The sequence below is a fragment of the Schistocerca cancellata genome, chromosome 4 (assembly GCF_023864275.1).
Source record: "Schistocerca cancellata isolate TAMUIC-IGC-003103 chromosome 4, iqSchCanc2.1, whole genome shotgun sequence".
NCBI classification, from domain to species: Eukaryota; Metazoa; Arthropoda; class Insecta; order Orthoptera; family Acrididae; genus Schistocerca; species Schistocerca cancellata.
Window position 1 is genome coordinate 836,707,915 of NC_064629.1, and position 8,044 is coordinate 836,715,958.

Consider the following 8,044-nt stretch of genomic DNA (forward strand, 5'->3'; position numbering starts at 1 on the left):
AACAAAGTTCCAGAGTACAAATAAAAACAGCAGTGGAAAGGAAATACAGTACTAACCTGACTTAAGTAGATGTTGAAAGTGACTAGTCAGTATCGCTTGGCACTTTTGGCAACCCAATCAGCAAGTTGCTGAAGGCAGATCGTAGCTGGACTGCTGGAATTGCTGCAGTCTCATCCAAAATGTTCTGCAGCAGTTCTTGAAGACTATGAGGGTTTTTGTGATACACCTTAGACTTGAGGGCTCCTCACACAATGTAATAAACTACTGACAGATCAGGTGACCTGGGTGGCCAGCTAGTGCCGTGACCAGATTGACTTCTGCTAACACCTCTGTCAGGCATGAAGATTGTGTAAAGGTTCAGCCGGCTGTATGGGCAGTTGCTCTATCCTGTTTGAAGTAACTGTAGGTCTTTTCCTTCTCCGTTAATGCTGCTACAAATGGTTTCAAAATGTTGTCAATGTAACGCGCCGAAGTCAGTGTCTGATGAAAGAAGGTGGGACAAATCATGCGGCGTGCAGACACTGCACACCAAACCCCAACCTTCTGATCATGCAGTGGTGTTTCGTGGAAGTTGTGTGGATTCTCCGCTGCCCAGAACCTGTGATTCTGTGAGTTGACATAAACCCTAAGGTGACACAAGGCTTCGTCAGACATGAAGAACAGATTTATGTCCAAGCCATTCATTGTTATCACAATGAACAACCACTCATAAAACTGGAAGTGCTGGTTTTAATGCCCAAACAGCAGGCACTTTGTAGGGATGTGTGTCCAGGTCGAGGTGGAGTATTTGTCTGCATGATCGATGTGATATGCTGGTCTCTTGCGACAATTGTCAAGTTTATTTGGTTGGACTCTGAAGCATTTTCTGGTTATCTTCAGCCACATTTTCTTGTGTGCGGGCACATTTTGAAACGCTTTTTGATTTGTTCAGAACAGGTCCTGTCTGACACCACTTTTCAGAGTAAGTATTGTTATATCCTAGCCAGTAATGCCAACCGAGCCCGCTGCCAAAAGGTTGGCAGCATCAAAGTCCGGACGCCGTCCGCATAAGCAGCGCCAGCGATACAGGAAATCGCCGCAAGTCTGCGCGCGCCACCGCTGGCTTCTGGCTTCTTAAGCGCTGGAGTCGCGAGCGCTAGGACAGTTCTGTATTCGCCGCTCAGTGGTATACTCGCCACCGATTTGTGTACTTGCTAGTCAGTTGTGTGTTCATTGCAGCAGAGTTGTTGTTTGTCGTCAGCCGATGCTGACCTAGCTGCTCAGACTCGAACTAGACAGATTTCTGTAGACACGGAGTTCACTACTGTGTTTCTGTATCTTCGTTAATAAAGATAAGTACCGACTTTTATTTAATCAGTGTGTTTGGGTTTTCATCTTTCTGTTCACTGTTCCAGCGGACCGGTCGGCCCGCTATTAAAAGTGTGGCGGTGACTTCGTAAGCCATTTCTACAGCGAAGTGTTTGTCGCTACGAATGCCGCCACAAAAAGTATTACATTGCACTCTTTGCTGACACTTTGATACCATTAAATTCCTCAGCAAACAACTGACCACTCCATTTCCATGACTTTGTTGGCACATTACTTTCCACAACAAACATCCGCTGTTCCACTGTGAGTACCATCGTCCCTTTTGCACTGTTTCACTCACGCTGGCACAACCCGCACTTGTGGTTATATGCATACATTCACTTGCAATTGTATACACTCATCATGTCCCCTTTTTCAAATAACTTCCGGGAATTCAGCCAGGTAACACTTTCAGCGACCGCCGATATTTTGGCGGGAGAACACCCCGCCATTTTCAAGGCAAACTGGGGTTGTTCTCCTGCCGAAATATTGGCGGTTGCTGAAAGTGTTACCTGGCTGAATTCCCAGATGTTATTTGAAAGTTGTATACGCCAGGAGAAACTCAAGTCCACTCTTATTTGCCCCATTCAACAGAAGACTCCACACTGCAGTTCACACTAAACACATCATGAGGAATGTGCAGATTCTTGACTGGCCTGTCCAGGCCCCTAATTTTTCACCCATAGAGCATTCTGGGATGTGACAAGAAGATGTTTACTTTCATACCAGCTTCCAGCTAGCGTTCTTCGTGAACTGATGTGGCATTTGTTTCAGGCATGGGAAGAATTTCCTCATGATGACATTCAGAGGCTGTTTGTTTTCATGCCACAATGAAACCAAGAGTCTCACTAAATTGATTCTGGATGTACTGCCATGCCATCTTATAAAATACTTAAAATGGTGAAGTACTAAAATAACAGACACTTTGGCATGTTGCAGTGGCCTTCCTCAGAGAATAGACTAACTAACTAGTGAGTGGGTGCTTCAGTATATAGCATTTCTAAAATTGTCATAAGACCGTGGAGATCACATTTCTAAGATTTTATTAGGCCTAAAATACCACTGCTTAGTGTTAGGGAAGGGGAGAGGGATGTGTGGCAGACTATTTGTGGATCACATGGATTTCTGGTAATAGACAAACTTCTGGGGGTCGATTTTTCCTTTTGTTAATTGTGAAGAATGGCACCAGTTGTGCATTTGCTATTTCCTTAGCTGGTCCCAACACTGTCTGGTGAGGACGCTACATGGCAATGGCACAATGTATTTGTATCGGTGACCTGAATGGACTAACAAGGAAGATACACCTGACATGGACACAACTGGAGGCACCCTCAACCATTTTAAACATGTTGTCACAGACCATCAACAAGGCAGTGATGTTATTATTCTCCAAGGGGATACATTTCACAGCGACCACATCACCTGTGACTTGACTCAGTTTGAATAAGGTGACTATTGGCTCCAGAGCTCCGACAGTCAGTCCAGCAGAGAGGCCAAGGTGAGAGGATGCACTTGTAGCAGTAACAGCAAAAGCAGCAGTTGCCGCAGTAGCAGTAGTTATCTGATACACAATAATCTAGTTTGGTTTGTGTTCTTTTTTTTTCATGTACTTTTGTGAAGAAGTGAAATATACTTATGTATTTTACTGTGTGGATTAGTGTTTAGCAAATTACTCTTACATTTTTGTTTTTGCATAAATATTAGTGCATATCCTTGTGCAAGGTGGATTCTTCATGTAACATTCTGACACCAGAAATACCACATCACATTTCTATGTTTAAATCTGACAGTAATACACAGCATATAGTTTAGATCAGTGCATTGGAGTTTGCATATTGATTTCCTGCAGCAGCTTTTGGTAGCAAAGTTTCTAGTAAAAAACAACTGTTGATAAATCCATTTTCAGTAGAGAGATTTATATCTGTTTTAAGAGTTTGGGACCTCAGGCTGTAGTGAGAATGTTGCAGAGCAGTGTTTGTTTATTCTCCTCATTTTATTTCGCCTACATTTCAATCTCAGTAGTGCCACAGTCGTGTAATTGTCTGTTTTGCAGGGTCTGGTAGAACTTTCGAAGTTGATCCTGGCTGCTTTGTTTGTATTTTTTGAGATTATATATCAATTTTTTACTCAGTACTACATGGATAACGACATTGCTTGCTGTGAGTGGGCACAAGAAGAATTGGTTGCTGTTAGTAAATGGCTGGAAGCTGTGCTGGCTACACATGACAGACTTCTGGCTAATGTCAAAGCTGCAGCAGTTTCAGGACACCGGGAATGAGACATGCAACACCTTTGGGACCGTTGGAATTCCCTGTTGACCTTGTTGGCACTAAGTCTTCTGATACACAACATCTGGCCACTCTGTCCTCACTCAAAGAGTGAGTACTGGACAAAGGTGAGTTTGTGCTTGTAACTGAGCAGAAGGCAAAAGAGAGAATAGGCCGCACTGTTAGTTCCTTATGCATTAGCATCAGGTACAATGTGCTACCTAGTGCTGATAATAATTCTGAGCGAGGCACAGGATGCCTCACCTGTTAGGCCAGTGGCCAGTTCTCATGCCCAGTTCTGCCAAGTGCAGAGGGTGCAAATGCTGGTCACTGGGAGCTCCAACATTAGGCTGGTTGTGGTGCCCCTCAGGGATGCAGGATAGGAAAGAATGCCAGTGTGCACATGGTATGTTTGCCAGGTGGTCTCGTCAGTGACATGGATAAAGCCCTGTCAGCAGCTATCAAGTGCACTGGGTGCAACTAGCACGAATGACACCTGCCACTTGGGTTCTGAGGCCATCCTCAGTTACATTGGGGAGATGGCTGGTTTGGTGAAGGCAACTAGCATCACATACAGGTAAGTTGTCTATTTATAGCATCATGCCAGGGGCTATCACAGTCTTCTGGTTTGGAGCTGACTGGAAGGTCTAAACCAGAGGCTCAGATGACTCGGTGATATTATTGTGTGTGAATTTGTCAACCTCCGCTATCAGGTAGAGAATTCTAGGGTTCCTCTTAATAGATCAGGCATGCACTACATGCAAGAAGTGGCCACTATCGTCCGCAGCTCGTGGTATAGTGGCTAGCATTGCTGCCTCTGGATCATGGGGTGCTGGGTTCGATTCCCGGCCGGGTTGAGGATTTTCAATGCCTGGAGACTGGGTGTTTGTGTTGTCTGCATCATTTCACCATCATCACCATCATTCATGACATTGGCTAGATTGGACTGTGTACAAAAATTGGGTTGTGTAAAAATTGGGACTTTGTAAGGGTGCTGATGACCTCGCAGTTGAGTGCCCCACAAACCAAACATCATCATCAAGTGGCCACTAGGGTAGTAGGGTATGTGTATCATGCACATGGGAGGTTTTTAGGTTGGAGGAACCTCCCCCCCCCCCCCCCCCCCTTGGGATCAGAGACAAATTGAATCCAAAATTGAAGTTACATCAGCTGCAATGTTCTCAGAAAATGAAAGGTTCCAGAGTTAGGATCGCTTATTGAAGGTTATAATGCCCAGATAGTATGAGGAACAGAAAGTTGGTTGAAACCAGAAGAAGTGAATAGCAATGAAATCGTAAGTTCAAATTGGAATATTCATTGTAAGGAAACGTTAGCCACCAAGGGTAGCGGGGTGGCGTAATTATTGCAGGACAGAACTCTATTATATCTAGTGAGGTTATCATGGATCCCAAATGGGAATTAATCTGGTTGAAGTTAAGCATCAAAGTTTGGTCAAAAATGGTAATCAGATGCTTTTATGGACAACCAGGACCGGGGGCTGTAGTGATAGAGCACTTCAGACAACTTGCAGAATATCATTAATAATTTTCCTGATCATGCTGTTGTAATGCGAGTGACTTCAGTTTGCCTGATATAAATTGGGAGAGTCATGTTATCAAAACTGATGCCAGAGACAGGGATTCATGAGACATTATTCTGAATGTCTTGTACGAAAATTACTCTGAGCAGATAGAGAACCAACATGTGATTGTAACGTCTTAGACCTCCTACCAACAAACATACCTGAACATATTGAATCAGTTAACATAGAAGGAGGTGTAAATGATCATATGACTGTGATAGGCCTAGCAACTATGACTTCAGACTGTACAAGGAATGCTAAGAAAGGCAGGAAGATATTTTTGCTTAGCAAGAGTGACAGGACAGAAATTGCAGAGTATCTGAGTACTTATCATCAAATATTCAGTGATGAGGATGAAGATGTGGAGCACAAATGAAAAAATTCCGTCCTTCAATATGCCTTAGACAAGTATGTTCCGAGCAATGTCGTAAGAGATGGGAAAGACCCACTGTGTTATAAAACTGCCCCACAAACAAAGAGGGCTTCATCACAGTTCCAAGGGTTCAAGAGAAGTCTAATACTAGTTAACAAACAAAAGCTGAACTAAGTGAAAATGAGCGTAAAGAGAGTAATGAGAGAAGTTTCAATGACTTTGGAAGTAAAATTTTGTCAACCGATCTGAGTAAAAATCCTAAGATGTTTTGGTATTGTGTAAAGTTAGTAATTGGTTTGAAAAAAATCTATTCATTCCATTCACTCAAACGCCGTACTAGCAGCAGAATGGAAGATAACAGAAGGCTGAAATAATGACGTCACTTTTTTTTTTTTTAATTGTTTTGCTGTGGTAACACAGTCCCTCCTTTCAATCATCATATGAATGTCGAAATGGTAGATATTGAAACAAGTGATTGCAGAACAGAAATGCAACTACAACCGCTTACAAGTGAAAAGGCCTCCATACCAGATGAGATATCTATAACATTATAGAAACACAATGCGAACGAACTTACTTCCCTTGTAGCAGCAGTTGATCGTAGACCACTGCAACAATGAAAGGAGCCTAGTGACTGGGAAGAAGTGGAGGTCTTTCCTGTTTTCAAGAACGGCAGTGGAACAGATGTACACAATTATAGATCTATGTCGTTGACATCATTCTGATTTAGAGTTATGGAACATGTTTCATTCTCTCTCTCTCTCTCTCTCTCTCTCTCTCTCTCTCTCTCTCTTCCCCCCTCCCTCCCTCTCTCCCTCCCCCACTGTCTCTCTCTCTCTCTCTCTCTCTCTCTCTCTCTCTCTCTCTCTCTCTCCCCCCTCTCTCTCTCTCCCCCTCTCCCCCCCCCCCCCCTGATAGTAGAAGACATCTTCATGCAAGCATTTTAGCAAACTGCTTTAAGCTACATGTAGTTCTTCCTATGCTGTTGCCTGCAATATGTGAACAATTTCCAATTTCACCGTGTGGCTATGATGTGATACCATTTCTGAACGTGAAGATCTACATAACTCCCATATCAGACTGGGACACAAGGTATATTGGAAGCATACCCACATCAACCATTACATACAGGCCGAAGCGCACTTCATCTAGCTCAAAGGTGTTCTGACCATCCGAGCTCCCATATTAGTGATGAAAATGGTATAAAACAAGAGTTAAAATAATGCATAACCCCTTGTGAACCAATAGGTTTATTTAGTGGGCAAGCAATTATCAGCAAACCATGCAACCCACAAATAGTGTGCCACATACCATATTCCTCTCTCCTGACACCAACCAGTGATGTTTTAGGGCCGATAAAATCTTAAAAGCATGATGGTAGTGGTGTTATGACACTGTCAGAAATGCATATGAAGCAAATATTCCCAAGCTAATTAGTCTGTGCCCTCAGGAAGGCCACTGCAAAATGGCTGAAATGTTTGTTGTTGTTTTACTACTTTGCATTTTAAGTACTTTATAAGATGATGTGCAGTACATCGAGAATGATATTAATGAGACTGACACTGGCTGTGGAAGCATATGTATTTATATCAGAAAACGAGTGCATTCATTCTTGTGGTGGCCACTTCTAGTTAAGTGTCGAAGCAGATTGTTCATAGTATGCTAGAAACTGTTTTAGCACATTAATAGTCCAAGTAGCATGGTTTTGAAGTCATAGAAGCTATCAGGTGGTATGAAGACAGTCTTTTCCCAGTTAGCCTTGTCAACCTAAATACGCCAGTAGCAAGAAATGCTTGTTCCCTTAAAACAGTTGAACGTGTCATCAGTGCACAGCAATGGTCAGACCTCTCTCTTTGTGATTTTATTCAGCCGTCTATAGCAATTAAGAAATGCCACGTGCTGTCCTTTCCTTCACAGTGATCACCAGAGTGGACCAAGGACTGTATGAAAGTTCTTGCAGCCCATTATCCAGTTCCTCCCTTATTATCCGTAGCTGAGCCAGTGACAATCTATATGAACACTTGCTAATTGCTAGATGTCCCCAATGTTGCTAGGGTGTTTCATCATGATCAAAAAAATGGCTCTAAGCAGTATGGGACTTAAAATGTGAGGACATCAGTCCCCCTAGACCTAGAACTATTTAAACCTAACCAACCTAAGGACATCACACACGTCCATGCCCGAGGCAGGATTCGAACCTGTGGCTGGCTTCATCATTATCCACTTGGTCTATCTTTTCTCTGCTCCAGATTTGAAAGCATCTAAAAATTGATGCACAATAACTATTACTCACTGACATTGTTCCTTGGCTAGGCCAGATTGTTTGGCACTTCGACAGTAGTTTCCTCCCATACATTGTCTGTAGAGGTAGCGGAGCATGATTCTTTGCCGACGGCACTAAGCTGTCCTTCCTGGAATCGTGCGGCTCCTGCAAATATCTTTACGGATGAGTTATGGATGTGCTTGACAATTAGT